This window comes from Diospyros lotus, chromosome 2 (assembly GCF_014633365.1).
Source record: "Diospyros lotus cultivar Yz01 chromosome 2, ASM1463336v1, whole genome shotgun sequence".
Taxonomy (NCBI): Eukaryota; Viridiplantae; Streptophyta; class Magnoliopsida; order Ericales; family Ebenaceae; genus Diospyros; species Diospyros lotus.
Window position 1 is genome coordinate 18,406,200 of NC_068339.1, and position 9,689 is coordinate 18,415,888.

Genomic DNA, 9,689 nt, shown 5'->3' on the forward strand with positions numbered 1-9,689 from the left:
CTTCCATTGTCTGCAACCACTCATTTTTTGCATTCATGACAATTCTAAATTTCTCTTAATTTAAAAAAGAAAATAAAGATTTCTAAAAACTAATTTAATTTCATTCCCGATAAGCCAACAATGGAAGCTATACTTGCAAAAATATAAAAAAAAGGTTGGGGGATAAACAAAATTATTTATATATGATATTTATAGGCATGAAAAAAAAACCTACAACAAAATCTTTAAAGGAATCTTATGAAAAATTTCAGAAAAGAATGGAGCATGAGTTGTTTATTAAAGACATACCCTCTTATTCACCCATAACTTACTTCTGGCATCTAACAAGCCCACACACAACACACTATATAAAAATATAATTAACATCTAAGGCTCACTAGACGAGTCATTACAAATTAAATCTTATCACTCACAGGATACATATAGTATTAAGTATTATAAATTTTTAAAAATGGGTGATCACCCACCACCCGAAGGGAGTGATTAAATCCTATCACTCATAGGATACATATAACACTAAGCATTAATAATAAAAAAGTAATGGGTGATCACCTACCACCCGGAGGGAGTGATTAAATCTTATCACTCACATAATGCATATAGTACTAAGCATTCAAAATTTAGAGAAGGGGTGATCACCCATCACCCGGAGGGAGTGATTAAATCCTATCACTCACAGGATACATACCTTGAACAATGTTAGTATCACAAATAATTATCAACTCCATTAACATACTGGTCAGAAAGTCAATCATCCAATCGCATCCATTTCCTATCCATCGTACTAGATACAACAAAAATTGATAGTATTAGAGATAGATTAAATTACAGAGCATGAGAATATGGGATAAAAATACTACCAGTATTCATGTACATATATATATACATATACATACCTATATATATCTACCAACCTAAAAGAAATAAAGCTCTTATATTAGTATTCTTTACATATATATTAATAATTCAAAAAAGTTTAAACTTTTGGCACACTCATGGCATGACTCAACTGTTATACAAACTTGGTATGATCAATACTAACTTCATTACTTAATCCATACCTAACTTGGTATGATCAATACTAAGTTGTTAACCTAAAGCCTATAAGAAATATATTTTTCAGATCACATGCAGGCACATGATGTATAGGGATAGGTATGCAGATAGCAGTTCAAGCAAGTATACGTATAGAATTCAACAAGCTGAGAGTAAGCAATTGTACCTAACCTAAACAGTTGAGACAGAGCACTATAAATTTAAAATGCCTTCCACAGTAACACAATCTAATAATATAAATAAAGATAAAAATAGCCAAAGAGCTTAGATTCAAACTTAAGTAAAAAAGAAACATTAATTATTACAGTACCTAAGTGTGGTCATTTGCATTCGCAGAAGTTGAGAGCATATTATCTTAATAAAAAACATATTGTGGGTGTTTGATGGAAATATTAACGAAGAAAATGTTAGATGAAAGCTATTTGTGACTGCATATAACATACATTTTCCAAAAATAGAAAATAAATAGAAAATTCTCCAACAAAACTTAATCTACAATTGAAAATCATAAAATATTTCACAGGAACTATATCCAAAGCAAATGATCCTGTAGATACCACTAGAACTTGTTTATGAGAGATAGATTGACCCAACCACATGATAGATCCCTTTCCAAATGAAGTAGTAATTTGATCCAACGCTTGTTGTAGGGTAAGATCTTTTTTGGACAAATTTTCATCATTGGAATCACTTCCATCTGATTTAGATTTCCTTTTATCTTCAAACAGGCATAAGACAAGACTCATAAGCTCCAGTGAATTAAACAAACAAAACAATGCAAAAAAGAAAGAAAGGAACATAAAAGAATTAAATAGAAAAAAAATGAACTAATACTAAAAACACTACAAATTTACCATATTTAACATATATGAGCAACAAACAAATTTTAAAAATAAAAAGTAAAGCAAATATCCAAAAAATAAAAAATAACCGAGAGGCGAGCGTGGGCGAGGCAGACAGTGAGGGCGAGCCATGAGCAACTGAGAGGCGAGGGCGAGGCAACAAGTGAAAGCGAGACAACGAGGGCGAGGGCGAGGGTGAGTGCAAGGCAACGAGTGAGATGCAAGAGCGAGGGCGAGAGAGAGCCAGAGAGGGCGAGCAGCGAGCTAGAGAGCCAAAGAGGGGGACTTAGGGATTTAGGGGAGGATTGGGCACTTGGGGGTTTTTGGGGGAAGGGTGGGGGAGGCGGGGTGAAAGAGGCGGGGGAGATTCCTGCCTCTTCAATTTATTTGGTTTTTTTAATATTTAATAATTAAATAAAAAATAATATAATTTTTAAAAATAATATGTTATTTGTTCTTTTTAATTATTTATATATTTTAAATATATTATATTATCAATAAATAACTAATGCTCAATTATCATAGTTTAATAATTATATTTGTGCATTTATAGAAAAATATAATTATATTAAGAATTGCTTATATAAGTGTTAGTTAAATTTTAATAATTTTTTATTATTATTTTATGGTTCAAATTAAAAATTTTAGTCATTAACGACGGGAAAATGGTATATTAACGATGACTTATTTTGCCTATCGTTAAAAGTTATCTTATAACAATGGGTTTATATTTAGTCGTTAATAGTACTACATTAACGACCAAAACTAATGTCGTCGCTAATTTTTGGTTGTTAATGCTTATTTTTGTTGTAGTGAATACTCCTCAAATCTTGAATCAAGCTTTAACCTTAAATAACATCTCCCAAAATTATCTCTGTGTTATATATAATTTACATCTTGAACGTGGTAAATGTTATGAAGTAAGATATGATGAATTATCTAATGATGGTAAAATACTCGGTATGGGTGAATGGTGTTGAAAGTATGAATATTGAGGAACAAGAATTTAAATACATGTGGTTGGTAAATGCATATATGTACATGTTACATATATATATTTTGCGCACCTATTATTTTGCGCGGAGGGAAAAGGTACCCTAGAGCACCTGGTGCGGAGAGGTGACCATAGCCCGGCAGGTCGACACCATATTTATTTGTGAGATTCTATTAAAATGATGCATTTTTGCATGTATTGATTAATGGCTTGAGAGCTAGGGAAATTTGATATTGATATTGAAATGATGCACTTTTGCATGCATTGATTGATGGCTTGAGAGCCGAGAAGATTTGATATTAACATTGAAATTATGCACTTTTGCATGTGTTGATTGATGGCTTGCGATCCTGCGAGATTTGATATTGATATTGAAATTTTACGCACAATTGCATAGTGGTACATGGTGGCATGATATATTTAAATTTGAATTGATAAATTCATGAGCTATGAATCTTGTATATAATTGTTGAATCCTTGATTATTCTTTTTGGTGTCACCATGTTCTTGGATTCTATTCATTATCTATTGTTCTCGAATTTGCTGAGCCTTGTGACTCACTTGATCTTCTTTACCATTCTAGGTAAAGGAGAGACTGCTATTGGGGGGCGAGTACAGTAAGACTTTAACCCAGGGTTAGTGGTGTACGGAGACACGCCCTAACTTGAAGATCTTTAGTTGCATTTTGGAAAGGCTTGTAATGAAATGAGTTTTATTTTATTATTTCACACTAGAGTCTCTTATTTATTTTGTATGGCCTTTGAACCTAGACTCATGAGATATTAGAATTTTAATTTAACCTTATTTTAGTTTCCGCTACTAGTAATGAAATAAGTTATTTGTTGTAATATGGTTTGTTCTATATCATTATTGTGATGACCTCATTTCGAATATCCTATGCTAGCGAGAATATTCGGAAGCGGGCCCTACAATGTCTATATACATAATATATATGTTTGTATGAATGCCTACTTTAATATATATAATATTTTATAATAAATAATATAAATATATTACATATATATAATATGTTTGTATGGGGTTATAAAAGGGTAATGGGTGTTTTAGTTTTTTTCTTTATTAAAAATATTCCCAAATCCATGGGAAACTTGGATTTTGAACCCCCCATGAAAATCTTTTTGTGGAAAAGTTGCTTAAAAATCATTCTCGGGAATCCTATTTTCTAGAATTTATTTTATAAAAAAATTGTACCAAACATAGGAATATAGATTCTCAACTTAATATTCTTAGAAATCTTAAAATTTTCCCGTACTAAATGCCCCCTAAATGACAGAGCACTTATTAAGAGTAATAGATGAAAATGCCACTTGATTGAAGGCATAATGGAAGGAAGGTTCTAAATCTTTAATCCAAGTGGCCACCTTGACCTTGTAAATTACATTACTAAATAGATCAAGCTCATTAAGATTCACATTATCAAAAATAATTTTGTTCCTTTTCGTCAATTTTGTTAAAGACAATAAGTTCTATTGCTCAAAATATAGGTTGTTAATATTTTTGCCTCATCTAAATCATTTTTTTTTTCTTTTTATTCTCCAACTACACATGAAATTAATATACTTACACTGATAATGTCTAAGAAAATAAGAAAATCCACCTAAGATAAGTGCCCACATCATTTGGGCTACATACGTTGAAAGTTATGGTAGCAAACAATATGTAAGTTGATCTCGAATGACTAAGAGAACTCAAGAATTTAGATTCCAATCGAATTATACTTTTACAGTTCTCATAAATAAATGAGTTAAATGAATTAGTCTGAATGCTAGACAAATAACATTTATTGAGACATTCGAAGATAAGCAACTCGAAAAAAGCTTTAGATAAATAGAAGATGGCCTCAAAAAGTAATCTCCAAGTTGAGATAGGAATAATCTTAACAAAACAACAATTCAAATAAAAAGTCTTAAAACACCTATTGAATAAGCCCCATTTATAGGCAATTATTATAGGATAAATCCTCACCATGAGGCAAATCCCTACAATTTCAGAAGTAGATAAATTCACGTCTAGCTAGGAGAATTGTAGGATAGACATTCTAAGTTTTTTTTTTGGTGTCATGTGTCCTAACTTCCATGAACTTGGGACATGATATTCCGCCTTTATCCATTAATCTCAATCCGAATCAACAAATCTTTTGTGATATAGGTGGAGCCGACTAATTCTCCTTTTGAGATATTTAACATGAGATTCAACCCAAAAGGCATAAAAAGACTTTTAGAGATGAGTCAAATATACGATATTCTAATATATGATGTAGTTAATTCTTGACATTCTAGTTTATGAGCTCAACCTATATGCATGGTTTATCCAAGTTTTATATATATATATATATATATATATATTTTGTCACTAGGCTTACCCCAATTATAAGAATGAGAATTGCAGTTTCCTAGCAGCCACACCAAGCAATTATAAGGATGAGAATTTTGTAAAAAGACTGTTTATATAACCTATTTTTATTTTTATGAATTTTTTAATTTTTTGAAATTGTTTACAGTCCAAGTTGCGGAAGCTTTAACAAAAAAGGCTTAAAAATAAATAGACAAGAAGGTCAATTGTGATGTGTTGAAGACCACGTCAAGCCTATTTCATTTGAAGGACTCAAAATAAAAGTAGTGGAAGACTGGAAGTTGACCTGCGGAAAATGTCAAACCTACCATTCTATCCATCCACTGGAAAGATTGAATGTAGAAGAAATTCAGTGGACAATGTCAACACTGCACAACTCCAGTTCAGTATAAGAACCATGCAACCCACCCAACCCACCATGTACATTCAAGTTCGTTCAAATTTCTACATTCATTTTCTCAGAAAGCAAACAATATATATAGTATAAAAAGAAAGATGAATGGCGTTAGTAGCAGCAGCGGTATTGCCAAAAGATGGAGGCTTCTTAGCGGTGAAGATAACTGGAACGGCCTCTTAGATGATCTAGACAATGATCTCCGACGATACATTATCCACTACGGAGAGATGGCACAAGCTACTTACGACAATTTCATCTCCTCAGACGACTCCAAATTCCAAGGAAGCTACCGATACGCAAGAAAGAACCTCTTTGCCAGAGTCGGCCTAGAGCAAGGGAATCCCTTCAAGTACACTGTGACCAAATATTTTTATGCAATGGCAAAAACTCCAGTTTTTGGTGCATGGAAAGATTCCAACTGGATGGGGTATGTTGCAGTGGCCACAGATGCAGGGAAGGCTGCTTTGGGGAGGAGAGATATTGTGATTGCTTGGAGAGGAACAATTGAGATTCTGGAATGAGTTAATGATTTTGAATTTCTTCCAGTCTCGGCTTCAGAAATTCTTGGAAAGGAACATGACCCTAAGGTGCATCAAGGATGGCACTCTATCTACACTTCAAGTGACCCAAATTCAAAGTTTAACAAGACTAGTGCCAGAGATCAGGTAATTGCTTTCGAGCCTATTTACATATGAATTTATAGTCATGCTTGTCCGGTGCACCGATTTTAAGTTGAGGGAATATCAGAAATTAACATATTTAAATATAATTTTTAAGGAATATGAACTTAAAGTTATTATACCCACATTCTTATATACGTACACATAAAAGCATAAATTAACGTAGCATAATAGAAGATAATTTGTCTAGCAGCCACAATTGGGCTAATAGTTTGGTTTCTCGTAAAATATTGTTTCAGGTCCTTGGTGAAGTTAGACGACTAGTGGAAGAATACAAGAATGAAGAGATAAGCATAACCGTAGTGGGCCACAGCTTGGGAGCAGCAGTTGCAACCCTAAATGCAGTTGACATAGTTGCTAACGGATTGAACAAGGATTTTCCCGTAACCGCCTTCGTGTTTGCAAGTCCTCGAGTTGGGGATTCAGGCTTCAAAGAGCTTTTCTCTGGGTTGAAGGATCTTCGAGTTCTGCGTATCAGTAATGCCTTAGATATTGTTCCAAAGTATCCGTCGATTGGTTACTCAAAGGTGGGGCAAGAACTAAAGATTGATACTACCAAGTCAAAATATTTGAAGAGGCCAGGAAATCTAGTGACTTGGCACAACTTGGAGGCTTATATGCATGGCGTTGCAGGTACAAAAGGATCAAAAGGAGGGTTCAACTCAGAGATTAAGCGCGATTATGCCCTGGTTAACAAATCACTAGATGCTTTGAAGGACAAATATCATGTGCCTAGCTCATGGTGGCACGTGAAGAACGATGGCATGGTTCAGCAAATGGAAGTTTACAGACCATGAGCCAGATGATGATTTCTAAATACTGTCATACGGTTAAAAAGATTCTAGAGCTTTGTTTCCATTTAATTCACTTTTAAGTATATATATGTTTTTTGTTTGTGATAGGTTTAATTCATCCATTAATTAAGTTGGGGTAAATTAGTAAATTCTTTAATTTAATTAATTCATTTGTTTAATGACCTTTGATCTTTATGTCTTTTTCTGAAATTAATAAAACATCCCTTCTTATGAAACGTGGATATTTTAGGCAATGTTTAGTCTCCTTAAACTGGAATTAGCAAACACATTCAACTTGCAATGTTTAGTACTAATTGTTGTAAATTTTGACTTCTTGAGCTTCTTGTGTTATTTTTTTTTATTGAATTTTGTAACTAGAAATGGATCTAACCAAAATAATTAAAAATTTGTCTTTTTTTTTTTTTTTTTTTTTCTCTTTTGGCCTAGCAAAATAACTAGAAATGGACCTAGCCAAAGGCATTACAAAATAATTAAGAATCTAATTAAGGGGCTACGAACCATAATATTTGAATACAAAAAGTCAATCACAATTAAAGGCAGATAAGAATATACTTTAGACAAAAGCCATTATAGAAACAACTATTAGAGCTAAGCAAATTAAAATACAACTGTGTCTCAAAAGGATTAATAAAAGAAGGCAATTCTCCAATTGCAAAATATGTGAAATCAAGCATCTCAACGATAGGTAGAATTGTCCCAACAAAGCAATTCAACTATTCCATTCACTAACCTTAGTGGCCAAATGGATGAACTAATCCAAACACATGGATCAAAATTCATGAGAAAGGGCTATTCAAGCTAGCTTTAAAGACCTAAAGTGTGGCTATAAATGATCATGAGAGGTCATTGCACTCTTTGATATGAATAGGCTAATGTTTCGTAAGTAGCCATAAAAGTTCTTTGGGTTAAATGAAAGGGGTAGTAAAGTAACAAACATATGCTACATACTAGTGCTAAAAACTTTCTAAAAATGTCCAATTCTCCCATTAAAACTCTTAATCTAGTAGACACAAATTTTAGGTAGTTGATAGTTGAACTTCAATGGGAGAAGCACAATGATTTCACTGTTAACCCTAAGGTACTAAGTTGATTAACTCAACGGAAAAAGAAAAATTGGCTTGCCAAAGGCCACCAGAAAAGAGGAAGAACACAGCCCTGAGGGGAAAGGGGAATCGTCAATTTTGCTAGCTTTGATCATCCAAAGTTCACTGTGATATAGCCAACCCCAAGATACTCACCACCCATAAAAGTTCTTTGGGCCAAATGAAAGGGGTTGTAAAGAAAGAAACATATACTACCTACTAGTGCAAATAACCTTCTAGAAATATCCAATTCTCTAATTAAAGCTCTGAATTTGGTAGATACAAATTTTAGGCAGTGGATAGTTGAACTTCACTGAGAGAAGCACCATAATTTAAGACGAATCCTGGGATCCAAAGGACTATTAAGATTAGTAAGAATGAGGTAATTCATCTCTCTTAGGATCTTCATCATTCTTATGGTTGTATGTAGAGACCATATATTCATGGTTGTGAGAAAACATAATTAAACAAAGTCGATAGTCATTTATGTGGTCAACCAAAATGAGGAGTAGAAACAGGGTATAAACAAGGTGCTAATTTCAGCAACCTATGATGTTGCATATATGGGCAAATGGCACTACAAAAAAATCAGCATTTAGCGGCGATTTTTTTTGCATTTAGCGGCAGTTTTTAACCGCCGCTAAGTATTTTAGCGGCGGTTTTCAAAATCACCGCTAAGTCAGCTGTCGCAGAGCGTTTAGCGGCGATTTTTTGCAACCGCTGGAATAACCGCCGCTAATTTTAAATTTTGCGACAGTTTTAAAAACCGCCGCTAAATAAGTGATTTAGCGGCGGTTTCTATAATATTTAGCGACGGTTTTGAAACCGTCACTAAAATTAAAATTTTATTTATTTAATTTTTTTTAAAATTTTATTTTTAAAAATTAAAAAAATATATTTAATTTTAGCGGCAGTTTCAAAATCGCCGCGAAAATTAATAAAAAATTATTTTTTTTAATTTTAGCGGCAATTTCAAAATTGCCACTAAAATTAATAAAAAAAAATTAATTTTTTAATTTTAGCGGTGGTTTCAAAACCGCCGCAAAAATTAATAAAAAAATTAAATTTTTAATTTTAGCGGCGGTTTCAAAATCGTCGCTAAAATAAAAAATTTAATTTTTTAAATACCTGCGCGGGCCAGCCCAGCCCGTGCCCGGCCGCTCGACCAGCGCTCGGTAGCCCTGCCCTCACCCAACCCTTGCACGCCACGTGGCGATGCTGGAAATTAAATCTTAGCACCTTCCCCCTCCCCAAGTTTCGAACCCAAAACCCTTACTGTGCACGTGCGCGCGCGAACCACTTGATCTGCGAAACAACCCTTGACATATGTGGACATATATATATTATATACATTAGCAAAATTACATTTTATATATTTTAAAAACAAATATATAAAAGAATAATAGAATAAATTAAAAATAGATTTTTAACATTTAATAAGTTTATTTAT

The 9,689-nt window shown here is 33.2% G+C and overlaps 1 pseudogene; it reads left to right on the top strand.

The window, feature by feature from the left end:
- The first annotated feature begins 5,708 nt into the window (after nt 1-5,708).
- On the top strand, nt 5,709-7,340 carry LOC127794088 (phospholipase A1-IIgamma-like; annotated as a pseudogene).
- The last annotated feature ends 2,349 nt before the right edge of the window (nt 7,341-9,689 follow it).